Source organism: Rhinatrema bivittatum, chromosome 2 (genome assembly GCF_901001135.1).
Source record: "Rhinatrema bivittatum chromosome 2, aRhiBiv1.1, whole genome shotgun sequence".
NCBI lineage: Eukaryota > Metazoa > Chordata > Amphibia > Gymnophiona > Rhinatrematidae > Rhinatrema > Rhinatrema bivittatum.
In genome coordinates this window covers 301081845-301096814 of record NC_042616.1, presented here as the reverse complement: position 1 = coordinate 301096814, position 14970 = coordinate 301081845, and the positions used below count along the sequence as shown (strand labels likewise).

General features: G+C 46.6%; 1 protein-coding gene across 1 annotated transcript in view; it reads right to left on the bottom strand.

Annotated features, from left to right (window-relative positions):
- Positions 1–14970, bottom strand: part of ADCY1 (adenylate cyclase 1) — a 676474-nt gene that overhangs the window by 596551 nt on the left and 64953 nt on the right. The window lies entirely within an intron of this gene.

Here is a 14970-nt window from a genome sequence, read left to right as displayed (position 1 = left end):
AATTTCCATTATTAATTTAGGAAGCTCTTAAAAGCTTACCTTTTACATTAGGCGTTCGGCAAGGCTATTTAGCACTTAACTCTTTTGATGACTGCATACTGTAAAGCCCTTTAAGAGGTGAATGATGACTATATCTGAAATGTTATATTTGAAACCATTCTGTTTTGAGATGGTTTCTATAGTAAAGATTGTTAAGAGATGAAATGTTTTGGGTAGTAATTTGTTTTTATGTTTCATGTAATTGGTAATTTTTATCTTGAAAGGTGTTGTTTAGTGGTTAATGTTTAGATGTATTTATTGATATTATTATTATTTTGTTTTTATAATTTTGTGTTTTCACTGCTTATTTTGATTTGATGAATGTTCATATTTGTTTTATGACTATGCTGTTTATGTGTGTTCCTTTGTAAATCGCTTAGTATTTATGTGTCTTCTGCTGTTTACAGCATGCAGCATTATTTCCATTGCACAATAATAAATGTCTCTGCATGCATTTGCATGTGACATAGTTCAGTATTTTTGGTCACATGTGGTGCCTGATTTTTTCCTGCGCTTATGCTGCATTAGGTCAATAACACGCATTATTGACTGAATAACATATGTGTTATTGCCCTAATGCAGCATATTAAATCTGTCCCTTAGTTGCCTTGCTCAAGGCTTAAAATGTTCCTGCATTTAACTAATCAGTCATGGTAAATTTTCAGGAGAGCAGAGAAGTTAGGTAGTTAGAACTTTATGAAAATGTATGCTACAGTGAATAATACTTTCCTATTAACTACTGCCATGCCTTTCGTGAATTTATATCCTCTCATATGGCTTCCTTTCATCCTAGCTTTTTAATGAAGCTCTAAAGCTGACAGAGTAGTTTAATGGTAGTACTAAGTTCATTGGCAAAGAGAAGACCTGGGATTGATTCCCAGGATTAGGTCTGCAATTTCACATATATTCATGATACCTAAGGAGAGTAACTGGGGAACAAATATTATATTATTGGCCTACTTTATTGCATTTAATTTGAAAGTTTGTGCACCATTGTATTTTCCTAATGTGGATATGATTTTCATGTCTTGAATGTTGTGTTTTGGGTCTAATAGCCCAAAGCCATATTAATTTATTTTGGATAGTTTAAGGAGTGATTCTGCATACAACACTGCACAAATAACTAGAAAACACTTTTCCCAAATGATGCTGGTTGATGCAGCAGTATAAAAATGTTCCACACCAACATATGTTAATGATGAATGAATCATGAAAATGCACTGTGAAATGTTGTGCACTATTCAGTAAAGTGTGAAAACTTGAATAACCACTTGCTCCCATAATTTAGCGCCACCTGGGGGGGGTGGGGGGTGTGTGTGTGGACTTTTTTCATCTCAGCTGCCTTTGGAAAACAGGGACTGATACTATACAAAAAAAGAGGAAGATGCCACACTTGGTTTTCCACATCATACAAATGTTCTACATGCTACAAGAGGGGGAGAGAAGAGGTGCCTGGGCATTGGTAGGGAGAGAGCAGCAGTCAGTTTGGGAAATAATGTGCACTGTTTGCAAATAGCATGCCCTATTTGTAGCACTGGAGGTGGACCCTTGCACTGGCGCAGGATTGGTACAATCCTCTGAGGGTTCCCAGAGGGTGCCTGCCGCCAGGAGGCGGAACACACGAAGAAACAGAGGCTAGCTGGAGCTTCACCAATAACAGCCTGGGGGTTCCGTGGGTTGAACCCTTGGATACCCAGACCGTTTGGGCTTAGGAGGGTCTCTGAGGGTCTCTCGGAGAGGTAGCGGAGAGGTGTGCCCACCAAGAGCAAAGGTGCGTGGCTAGTGGAAAACAGATAAGATAGACCGGAACAGAGAGTACCAGAGACCACTGCAACAGAACAGGAACTGAAAGTCCTCCGGTCAGGATAGGCAGCGCCTAGTGGCCATGGGTAGCATCAGAACAGACAGGCCTGGTGGTCACAGGAGAAGCAAGGAGAGTATCTGAATGGAGCGCTAGGGTCAAAGCCAGGGTATCCGTCCGAGGGTGGTCAGCAAAGCAGAGGTCATTTCCAGGTATCAGTCCAAGCGTGGTCAGTAGCAAGCAGAGGTCAGATCCAGGCAGCGGTCCAAATGTGGTCAGAGGCAAGCCGAGGTCAGTACCGTGTATCAGTCCGAGAAGGTACAACATGGGTAGCTGAACGTGGAACAGGAATCAGGAACAGACGACGGAACACAGGAAGGACTACAGGAACACAGGAACACAGGAGCACTGGAAGACACAGGAACGCAGGAACACTGGAACAAGCACTGGAACAAGGAACGCAGGAACATTGGAACAAGCACAGGTACAAGGAACGCAGGAACACAGGATGGCAACTAGCTTCACACAATTGTGATGACCCATTTGCCAAGGCAAGGAACTGAGGAAAGGCCCTCGCCTTATATAGGACGATTACGTGATGTCATCGGGAATCGTCCAGCATGAGGTTCCCACCCTGGGCCCTTTAAAAGAGGGAGCGCACCTAGAGGCACACCTAGAGGCAGGGCTGAGGACACGGAGTCCCTGCAGGAGCTCCGTAGAGAGGCCTTTGATGACGGAAGCATTCAGGGCAGGCGTTGGGGACGCCGAGAGCTAGCTGCAGTAGCTAGGGAGGACGGAACAGAGCCCTTGGAGAGGAGCTCTAGGTGAGCAGGCCCGGTCGCGGCACCAGCGCAGCTGGGACTCACAACAATACCCCCCCCCCTCTAGGCCTCCCCCTTACTGGTCGAGACTTCTCAGGATGTTGAAGATGGAAGGCTCGCAGGAGGTTCTTGTCAAGGATATGGTGGGAGGGCTCCCACGAGTTCTCCTCTGATCTGAAGCCCTCCCATGCCAGGAGGTATTCCCAATGGCCTCATCGGCGGTGAATGTCCAGAACCTCCCCGACTTGGAGGGTGACCTCAGGTTCAGCCAAGAGCTGAGTGGGTAGTGGTGGTCTCCGAGATGGCCAGGACAAGACTAGGGGCTTGAGCAGGGATACATGGAATGTATTGTGAATTCCAAGACTTGCCGGCAGCTTCAGCAGGTACATTACAGCCCCCACTCAGCGTAGAATGGGAAATGGTCCCACATACTTTGGGGCCAGTCATTGAGAGAGCAGCCGGAGGCGGATGTGCCGCTTGCTGAGACAGACCGTCTGTCCCGGCAAAAATACTGGGGCGGCCCGATGGTGGGTGTCCATCACCCATTTGGCACGATCGGCCGCTTGACAGAGGCGTTATTTAACCTGGTCCAATAGCCGGCGGATGGTCTGAGCCGTGGACTGCGCTGCAGGAGATGATACACTGAGTGGAACTGGAAGAGGCAGGTGGGGCTGCCGACCAAAAACCACTGCAAACGGAGAGGTCCCAGTAGCTGATGAGACGTAGGTGTTGTGTGACAACTCTGCCCATGGGAGAAGATCGACCCATTTGTCTTGTTGGTCATTAACGTAAGAATGGAGGAAGGTCTTTAGGGAGAAGTTGGTTCTCTCGGCCTGACCGTTAGCCTGCGGATGGTAGGCGGAGGTCAATCGGCAGAGGGATCTCCAGTACTTTGCCATGAACTGAGGGCCACGGTCCAAAATGATCTCTTGCAGCAATCTGTGGAGACAAAAGACATGATTCAGGAAGAGTCGGGCGAGTTCAGGAGCCATCGGTAGGCCAGTAAGGGTACAAAATGGGCCATGTTGGAGAAACGGTCTATTATGACCCAGATTATGGTGTGCCCCTTGGAAGGAGGCAATTCCACAATGAAGTCTGCAGAAAGACTAGTCCAGGGTTCTGTGGGTGCCAGAATGAGTTGAAGAAGCCCTCATGGATGTCCAGTGGGTGGTTTTTGTTGAGCGCAGACAGAACACGTGTCTACATAGTTTTGGGAGTCCTTTATTATAGTGGCCCACCAGAAGTGTCTGCAGAGCATCTCAAGGGTTTGGGCCCAGTCTGGATGGCCAGTGAGACCGGAGTTGTGGACCCAATGAAGTACTCGCTCTCGGAGGTGGCAAGACTCCACCGTCTTACCAGCAGGCACAGTGGTAATAACTGTGATGGAGATGCAGGCTGGATCTATGATATGAGCTGGAGTTTTGGGGGTATCTTCTGGCTCTACAGAGCGTGAGAGTGCATCGGAGTGGAGATTCTTTTCAGCTGAGCAGTAGTGTAGTTCAAAATTGAACAGTGCAAAGAAGAGGGCCCAGTGGGCCTGTCTTGCATTCAGTAGTTGAGCCTGTTTCAGATGTCCTAAATTCTTATGATCGGTGTATATGGTAAACTTGTGCTGGGTTCCCTCGAGCCAGGGATGCCATTCCTGGAGAGCCATCTTCACGGCCAGGAGTTCACAGTCCCAAATTGTGTAGTTGCGTTCAGCAGGTGAAAACTTGTGGGAGTAAAAAGAGCATTGAACATGGACTCCCTTAGTCGAGTATTGACTGAGGACCGCCCCGGCACCAATGGCAGACGTGTCAACCTCAACTATGAAGGGGTGGTTCGGGTCTGGATGGCGGAGACATGGGCCGGTTTGGAAGGCCTCCTTAAGTGCCTGGAATGCGGACTGGGCTTTAGGACTCCACTCCCGGAGATCACATCCCTTCTTAGTCATGGCGGTGAGTGGAGCGGCAAACGTGGAGTAGTCTGCGATAAAGTGACGGTAATAGTTTGTGAATCCCAAGAATCTTTGCAGGACCCACAGAACTACCGGCTGAGGCCAGTCACGAATACCTTGGAGCTTGTCCCGGTCCATGGTGAATCCTTGGCTGGAAATGATGTAACCCAGGAATGGGAGACTAGACTGCTCAAAAAGGCATTTTTCAAGTTTGGCGTAGAGATGGTGGGCCCTAAGTCACTGAAGAATGGTCTGGGCATAAGAGCGATGGGATTCCAGGTCTCTGGAAAAGATCAAGATGTCATCCAAATAGACTACGACGAAGGAGTATAGGAGGTCTTGGAAGATCTCATTCATCATCTTCTGGAAGATGGCCAGGGCTTTGCAAAGCCCAAAGGGCATCACTACACATTTGTAGTGTCCATCCCACGTATTAAATGTGGTTTTCCATATATCCTCGGGTTGAATGCGGACCAAATTATAGGCCCCATGTAGGTCCAACTTAGTAAAGATACGAGCCCCCTGGAGCCGATCAAACAGCTCACTGATGAGCGGCAGTGGGTATCAGTCTTTGCGGGTGACAGCATTCAGGCCTCGGTAGTCAATACACGGCCTTAAGGCACCATCCTTCTTCTTCACAAAAAAGAACCCGTCGCCCGCAGGGGATATAGAGGGCCTAATGAAACCTTTGGATAGGTTTTCCTTGATAAAGGCGGACATAGCCTGGGTCTCTGGAAGTGAGAGCAGGTAAGTTCTGCCCTTGGGAGGTGTGCTGCCGAGTAGTGGTTCAATTGGGCAGTTAAACTTCCGGAGATGGGGTAAGATGTTGGCTTGCTGCTTGGAGAAGATGACTTGGTAATCAGTGTAGGGTGTAGGTAGCCCAGGAAGGGGCGTGGATGTTAGCAACGATACGGATGGGGACGCCCGCCATAGACAATGGGTTTGGCACCGAGAGCCCCACTGGGTAAGCTGGAGCGACTCCCAATCGAAATGTGAGGAGTGTAATTGTAGTCATAGTAGACCGAGGGCAATGGGGTTTACTGACTATTTTAGGATCAGGAGAGTTATCTCTTCTTCGTGGAGAATCCCTACAGTCAGTCGGATGGCTAGGATGTGATGGGTGATGTGATCAGGTTAAGGTTCTCCATGGATGGAGGCAATTCACAAAGGCACCTCAAGGGATTGAGTAGGAATTTGGAGCAGTGTAACTAGTTCCACAAGAACAAAATTCCCACCAGCCCCAGTATCCACAAAGGTGGTGGTGGATAAGGAGTGTGCCTCCCGGAGGAGGGAGACAGGCAGCAGAAGTTGAGGGCCGGTAACTGTAGTTCCCAAGCTCGGGACTTCCGCCGGACTTAGGCTCTGGAGTTTCCTGGATGCACCGGACAGGTATGGATTAGGTGGCCGGGACCCCCACAGTAGAGGCAGAGACCAGATTTCCATCTTCGGAGGCATTCCTCAGGAGTAAGAAGACCGTGGTTTATTTGCATCGGTTCTTCCTTTGGCGGGGAGGCCGCCGATGATGCCCTTGATCTGGGGCTAATGGACCAAGGTGGTCAGTCGTCGACTGGCTTTTACTTCCCAGTGCTGTTCCTGGAGGTAGTGGTCAATCCGCTTAACTAAAGCAAAGAGGTCCTCCAATGACGAGAGAATCTCACGGGCTACCAATTCATCTTTCAGAGTGGTTGACAGGTCATCAAGATAGAGTGCCCGCAGGCAGTCTTCCTGCCATCCCAATTCTGTAGCCAGGGTTCGGAACTCCACGGTGTATTCTGAGAAGGAATGGGACCCCTTGCGGAGGTGGAGGAGATGGTGGCCGGCGACCGCCTATCGGCCTGGGTCATCGAAGGTGCATCAGAACGTGGAAATAAATTGAGGGAGCTGCTGGAGTACGGAGTCAGAGCACTACCAAAGTGGGGAGGCCCATGCCAGGGCTTTCCCTTCCAAACAAGATAAGATAAAAGTGATCTTCATCACTTCATCTGGGAATAAAGAAGGCTGTAATGCAAACTGCATGTAACATTGGTTGATAAAACACCAGCCGAGACAAGGATCCCCATTGAAATGGGGAGGAGCTGGGAGGGCCAGCAGTGCCCATGAGGGCGATGAGGCAGAGGAAGAGCTGATAGCTAGAGTCCCTGGGTTGGCCATGGTGGACTCTTCGAATTGTGACCTTAGTCTCTCTACCGAGGTGGCCAATGCCTCCAGGAATTGCTGCTGCTCCCGGACACATGTAGTCAGGCCTGGAATAGCCTGTAAGGCAGAGGACTCCGTTGAGTCCATGGCCTTGGAAACCTGTTGTGCTGGAGGTGGACGCTTGGCCTGGCACAGGATTGGTACGGCCCTCTGAGGGTTCCCAGAGGGCACCTGCCACCAGGAGGCGGCACACACAAGGAGACAGAGGCTAGCTGGAGGTTCACCAATAACAGTCCGGGGGTTCCGTGGGTTGAGCCCTTGGATACCCGGACCACCTGGGCTTAGGTGGGCCTCTGAGGGTCTCCCGAAGAGGTAGCAGAGAGGTGTGCATTGTATGTGTGTGTGCGTGTGTGTGCACGTGCTCAAGAGAGAGGGAGCCTGTCTGAGCATGTGTGTGTGTGTGATAGAGGGAGGGAGCCTATGTGAGGGTATGTGTGTATGTGAGAGGGCCAGAGGGCACCTGTGTGAAAGGCTGTATGAGAGTGGTCAAATTCTAGGACTGGAGAGCTGGGGGCTGGAGATAGTGGAAGGGGATGAGCCTGGAGGGGAGGGGAAAGATAGGCTCAAACATTTCCACTCTGCGCTGAGAGGGCAGAGTGAAAGGGGGCTGGCAAGGTGAGTAGGGTAGAAGAGACAGTGTACTTCTAGGGGAATTCCCTTAGTGTACTTCTAGGGGAATTCTGTTCAAAATATTTATAACTCTGCATCTTTGAATAATAAATTTTCTGTATTACGTTTTAAGTTAATTACTGAAATACTGTGATGTATATTATGTTATTTTGACCAATATAAATTATACAGAATTTTAAAATGTGTGCACAGAATTTCCCCAGTAGTAATATATGCAGAAGCAGATAGACAGCCAGTGTAGTGACCTGAGAAGAGAGATTACATGCTCATAGCTACATTGGAGGAAAGTGAGTAATGCAGCTGAATTTGAATAGATTGTAGGAGAGAGAGATTGTTCAGTGGGAGACCTGTGAGAAACACTTTGGAGTAGTCTAAGTGGGAGGTGATGAGTGATATAATAAATGCTTTGGTAGTATGCTCAGAAAGGAAAGATGGTTCTGATGTTAAAAAGAAAGAAACAATGAGAAAAATATTCAGAATAGCAGTGAGTAACTAAAGTTATCCAGATAAGTTGTAAGAGATATTCAGAAGAATAAACATCCCCCTGAATATACTCACTTACAGTTATTTGAGCAATGTTATCTGGGTACTTTCAAACCTAACTAGCTATTTGGAATATAGCTGTTTTAAGTCTGAAAGTTATCCAGGTATGTATACCCAGATTATTTAACCAGCTATATTAAAACATTGTTAAGAGGCTGCAAAATTAAACTAAAAACACATTTCTATAAGGTCTATTGGCCTGATCCCCCATCCCTCTAAATATACCTACAAGTGGGATCCAGCAGCTGAACCCCTCTCTCCCTCTAACTATTCCAAAAGAAACAATGCCTGGATTCCTATCACCTCAGGAGCTTCCCTGCACACCTGCTCCCCCTCCCCCCCCCCCAACTCCAGCCACAAACCTCCTGCCCCACCGGGCAGCCCCAAATCTCTCAGGAAACCAGGATTGTGTTAAGATCTTAGCACCCCCAGTAGTCTACAGCGATGCAAAACACTGGAGGCTGCTGAGAACACTAGGATACTGCTGCATTACTGGAGACCTGGATGATATGAAGGGGGTTGAGGAGGGAGGGCATGACAAGGGGGCTCGCAGGCCACATTGATATTCCAATATTATTTTTTCTGAGGGAATAGTGAGGAGGCCGCTCGGGTGATAGAACTGCAGCATTTGTTTTTTCTTTTGGTGGGCTTGGGGGTGGGGGATGGGAGGTTCAAGCAGGAAGCCCCATATTTAGTTTTTAGTCGGGTGGGGAATTGGACTCTCTACCTGGGTAACATCAAGCTAGGTTGAGAGAACATTGCACAAATCTCATCTTTGGGTGAGTTTCCTCACTCCGAAGGTCATCAAATCTTCACAAGAGAGAACTGTTCTGTTCGTACATCTCACTCTGAATGTCAAAGTGGCCCCTATCCCCTACATTAATACCTAAACCTCACCTCGAGTAGCTAGGTGGGACTCATATAGAGGTATAAATACCTACCTAGTATGAGGGCCTTATAGCTAGTCTCTCTCTCTCTCTCTCTCTCTCTCTCTCTCTCTCTCTCTCTCTCTCTCTCTCTCTCTCTCTCTCTCCCACCCAGTGGTTGTAGGTAGGAAATACAACTATTCTGGCACTTATCAAAAATTATCACAGTTTGCACTAACACCTATGCAAAGTGCTAAGATAGTGCACTTTGCAATAAATAGCCTATTACCATAAAACACATTCCTTTTCCTATCACATGCAAAATTTAGTGCATTTTGATAAATCCAGGCCCAAGCCACTTTTCCAGCAGCTGTGAACTGCACAGCATTTATTTAACATTCTTATATCCCCGCTAAATCCAAATAAATTGTCCAGTACGGGTCATAGATAAAACACACATAATAAAAGTCATTGTAGCATGGACTCCTCATTTTAGGGCATGACTGGGAGTTTGGTACCTTTTTAAACAGTGTTCTCCAAGGCTTCACTTTGTACATTAGCATTTATTTAGTCAACAGTGTTTATATTTCTAGTAGCTCTCAAATATGGTATGATAGCTATGGGTTCTTTGATCCTTAGGTGCACATTGAAGATATGCTGAATATACTGTGAATCTGTGGTTTTTGAATGTCTAAGTATTCAGTTAGTTTCTACAACAGATCTTATTTTTAGGAACATGAAGGACACTCGACACTGGCAGTGAGCTAAGAACCTTATTCCCGAAGGTTAGGATACCAATGCAGAGCCTTTACTGTTCATTAAGGGCATTGTTTGTAATTATGACAGTGCACAAAATAAATAACCATTTACACCCCTCATGCAGAAATGTCATTTTCGAAACTCTGAGCCAGAGTCGGGACCTCAACATCTATTGCCAGCTATATTTTTGAGCACAGGTCCACTCCTCCAGATAAGTTGTTTTACATATACATAAACAAAATTTTTTGACAAAAACATATATGAATATTAGTGTATGGCTTATGATTTAATTACTAGTATTGTGCTTTTGACTTAAGACACAAAATTGATGTGCAGTCAGTTAATATTTAAATATAAGTGTTCTTTTGCTTAACATCAAGAGTGATTTTTTTTGTGTATTTGGATTTTGTTGGTTTCACTCTTTTTAGCCTTTGGCTAGAGCTAGTCATAATTAATTGCATTATTTCTCCTTCCTGCCTCTCTATTCCTTTTTCAGTCTCCAAAACCTCATCCAATGTGAAGGACTGAAAATAGGCCACAGGTGAGAAGGGTCTGGGAAGTGGCTGGGTAAACAGATCCTGAGCTGACTGTTTGTACTTCTACACTGCTGATGGAGGAGGATCCATCTAGGTCCTATTTTCCCTTTTTTGTTTGGCTTCTCCCTGCCTAAGAAAGCTGGGTGGATATTATTCCTCCTTGTTGGGTCAACTCCCTGCTTGGGGATGTCAGAAATGAGCCACCTCCTTGTTGCCCATACAATCTTCTTTCCTCTCAGCCCTGATCCTGAGAGCAGGTGGAACGCAGTCTTTTACAGAGTATGTTCCTGCCAAGTGTGGGGAGCCAGGAAACAGGAAGATTGGTTGTGCATGTGTGTTCAATGCTGTACAAGCAAGTTATGCAGCCATGTTGACAGGTTGATGAGTGCTTGTACCACGTTTTACAACTCTGTTTTCTTTTCTGCACAAAATGGTGCGCAGTTTAATGACTCCAGCATCATTTTTTTTTTAATGTGATGCAAGTCTGCCACACTGAAAAAAAATAGTTATGTGGAACCTTGCGCAGTTTTAATGCTTCTACTATTTAGAGGAGCAATTCTGTAACGTCACACATAAGATAGCAAAATATGTGCATAAGTTACACCAAATTTCAAAGTGGGCTTCCATGCATAAGTCTGCTTCGAAAAATATCCCAGCAAAAGTATGTGCACACAATTACACCTACAGTTTGATGTGTGCAGTTTAGCCAAGAGAATTTACATGTATATAGCTGAATTTTAAAAGTTTGACGCGTGCCAAAATGGGGAGATACGAGAATATGTTGAGGCAGTGTGTGCCAAGCGGATTTTAAAAGCCACGAGAGTACACACATTCCAAAAAAGGGGCAGGAGGTTGGTGTGGTCTGTGCAGGGCATGGGCATTCCTGGATTTCAACTTCAAATTAGTGCGTAAACACTTACGCGCACAGGTGCGAGCCCAGGGGTCCTCTGCTGTTAGCTATGGAGGACGTGTAAATAATAAAAAAGATAAATAGATAGATTGGTGGGGTTTTAAGGGTTGGGGCTAACAGGGAGGAAAGAAGGAATTTAAACTAGGGGGGATTTGGAAGTCCTATCCTTTACCTGGGCGAGCTGGGAACAAACTGGGAAAACTGGTATTGACATTGGTTGATGCGTGTCTATTAACCCCACCCCCACCCCTCCCACTTATGCCATAGAAGCGGAATTTGCACAGATAGGTATACGTCCACTGAAAATTGCCTACATATGTGCTCACTTTCAGGCTATGTTATAAAATGTCAGCATCCTTGGGTGTGGTCTGATGAACGCACACACACACGAGCGCCCCTGGGCTGGCTTAAAAGCTACCGTCATAGGTTTTAAAATAAACAAACATTCCTGAAAGTTCCAACCCCACCTGGCCTTCACCCATGGAATACCTCTCCCCTCTGTCCATAATATGGACAGATATGGATGGCATGGTTTTTAAAAGCCAATTTTTGCAGTTGAAGCACTACTTTTACAAACAGAAGTCTCTCAAACATTATCCTCCCTATGTTTTCCTTGATGAATAGCATGCATAGGGAAGGCCAGTTTTGAATCTGCCCTTCGTAACGGCCAAAAAGTATGCTGTAACAATTGGTCAGTGCGCTGCTTTTGAAAAGGAAATTATTCACAGGGTTTCCTTTTGAAAATGCAGCCCATCAGGGGAACATGGTGACTTCTGAAACAGGTGCAAAGTGCATGCAGAAAGATACATGCAGGGATTTTAAAATGAACTAACTGTGCATGCTTTGTGTCCCCTAACTTAAGCCCACTCACTAACACACACATGGCTGCGGTGCGCACGCATCCGGCCATGCGAATATCTCCTGGTATTGGTGCGCACCGGCCTTTTAAAATTAGGCCGCAAGGGAGGTAATATTCAAACCAAATTTTTTTTTTACATGGGTGAACAATGCACTATACACTGAAAGAAAGTTTCGTTTAAATTAATGCTATATTAACTTCCAGATTTCTAACAGTAGCAATCTCATTTGAGTCCCTAAGTAATTGTAATAGAAAAAAATACAGATTTATATCAATGTATGAATTTTAAGGATGCAATTCTTTGAAACTAATCTATTATTTTATATTTTTCTGGCGCCCGAGTGGACCTAGTGTCCGCTCGGGGCTGTATAATGTGGGCCCAGGCCCACTCGGGAATCGGGCGGCCCCGGGAGGTGGGGGGGAAGTAAGCTGGGGGGGGGGGTTAGCGCGGGAGCACAGCCAGGTCAAAGGAAGGGCAAAGGATAGGGGTGGGGGAGAAGCAGGGAGGAAGCGAGGAAAAGAGAGAGCAGGAAATGGCACGACAGGGCGCGTTGCTAGGCAACGGCGGCCCTGATTGGACGACGGTCGGCACGGGGAGAAGGAGGGGGTCAGTAGGTCGTGGGGGAAGGCAGAAGGACTTCGGGCGGCGCAAGGGCAGGCAGCGGCGCAAGATTCCCTCCCACCCGCCCATGTGCTTATCGTGTGTATTCTGTTCACGGTTGGGGGTGTTGTCGCAGCTGGGGTGGTTGCTGGGCGGTTGGCCCGAGTCAGAATAGTTATGTATTGTGTTAATGGTTAAATAGGGTTTCAGCTAAGGTGGATGGGGTTGACAACTGGGGGCTGTTGTCTGTGAAGGGCTCCTTGCTCGAAGTGGCGGGAGCGATCCAGCCGGACTCCTTGCAGGTGGGCGGCGGGAGTCCACCCGGGTTGGCTCCTTGCAGGCAGGCGGCGGGAGTTTGAATCCGGGGGGGGAGTGCTGGAACGGTGAGCCGGTTGGCTGGAAGAGGCTATCCTGCCGGGGGGAGCGGCAGATAGAGGGGGGGGGTGGGGAAAGCTGAAGAAAAGGGGGGTTAAGTTGTTTGTATGGCTCGGGCCTTCAATCTAATAAAGCTGCGGCCTTGTTTACCCAAAATAATGTGTCTGTGAATTTTTGGAATGTGAAAGGCGGTGATGGATGAGTGAGGTACTGGATGCCCATATTATAGTATTATGTGAAGTAATATATATATACGTCATCACTAGAAAAAGACCAAAATACCTCTTTTTTAACTTCACATTGAATGAACGTTAATCGTTTAATTCACTTTCAATCAATGACCTCATATCCGGCAATATTTGGTCGGAGCCTTAGAGTATTGAGTATACCGACTGGTAAGTAGTATATATCGCACTACCACTCAATATTATAATCATCGGTCATTCAATTGCTTTTTTGCATTTTTTGTGTCATATCCCCTTAAATTGTGTCAGTTCACCTTAATAAAATGTTGATATTTAAAGACATTTCTTTGTCATATCGCTACTTAGCTTTGAATTGTAGACATTTCTTTATCATGTCGCTACTTAGCTTATTTTTATGACGTGTATGAAGAAACCATTCGACTCTATGCCGTGAGGATAGTAAATGCCCGACACGGTCCGTGTTTCGGTTTTTCACCTTCTTCATAGGGCCATGATTTTAATGGTCAAAGTTGATGTCCGTGCTCTGATGTTTGTGTTTCTTCACACAAACACAAACACACAAACACAAACACAAACACAAACACACAAACACAAACACAAACATCAGAGCACGGACATCAACTTTGACCATTAAAATCATGGCCCTATGAAGAAGGTGAAAAACCGAAACACGGACCGTGTCGGGCATTTACTATCCTCACGGCATAGAGTCGAATGGTTTCTTCATACACGTCATAAAAATAAGCTAAGTAGCGACATGATAAAGAAATGTCTACAATTCAAAGCTAAGTAGCGATATGACAAAGAAATGTCTTTAAATATCAACATTTTATTAAGGTGAACTGACACAATTTAAGGGGATATGACACAAAAAATGCAAAAAAGCAATTGAATGACCGATGATTATAATATTGAGTGGTAGTGCGATATATACTACTTACCAGTCGGTATACTCAATACTCTAAGGCTCCGACCAAATATTGCCGGATATGAGGTCATTGATTGAAAGTGAATTAAACGATTAACGTTCATTCAATGTGAAGTTAAAAAAGAGGTATTTTGGTCTTTTTCTAGTGATGGCATAGTATTGACTAAAACCTCGAAAAAAACACTTTTGAGAAGTTTTTCCATCTATATATATATTAGGGATGTGAATCGTTTTAGGACGATTAAAATTATCGTCCGATAATTTTAATATTGTCTTAAACCGTTATGGAACACAATACAATACAGATTCTAACGATTTATCGTTATAAATCGTTAGAATCATGAGCCGGCACACTAAAACCCCCTAAAACCCACCCCCGACCCTTTAAATTAAATCCCCCACCCTCCCGAACCCCCCCCCCAAATAACTTAAATAACCTGCGGGTCCAGCGGCGGTCCGGAACGGCAGCGGTCCGGAACGGGCTCCTGCTCCTGAATCTTGTCGTCTTCAGCCGGCGCCATTTTCCAAAATGGCGCCGAAAAATGGCGGCGGCCATAGACGAAAAAGATTGGACGGCAGGAGGTCCTTCAGGACCCCCGCTGGACTTTTGGCAAGTCTCGTGGGGGTCAGGAGGCCCCCCACAAGCTGGCCAAAAGTTCCTGGAGGTCCAGCGGGGGTCAGGGAGCGATTTCCCGCCGCGAATCGTTTTCGTACGGAAAATGGCGCCGGCAGGAGATCGACTGCAGGAGGTCGTTCAGCGAGGGTTCCGGCGCCTCGCTGAACGACCTCCTGCAGTCGATCTCCTGCCGGCGCCATTTTCCGTACGAAAACGATTCGCGGCGGGAAATCGCTCCCTGACCCCCGCTGGACCTCCAGGAACTTTTGGCCAGCTTGTGGGGGGCCTCCTGACCCCCACGAGACTTGCCAAAAGTCCAGCGGGGGTCTGGAAGGACCTCCTGCCGTC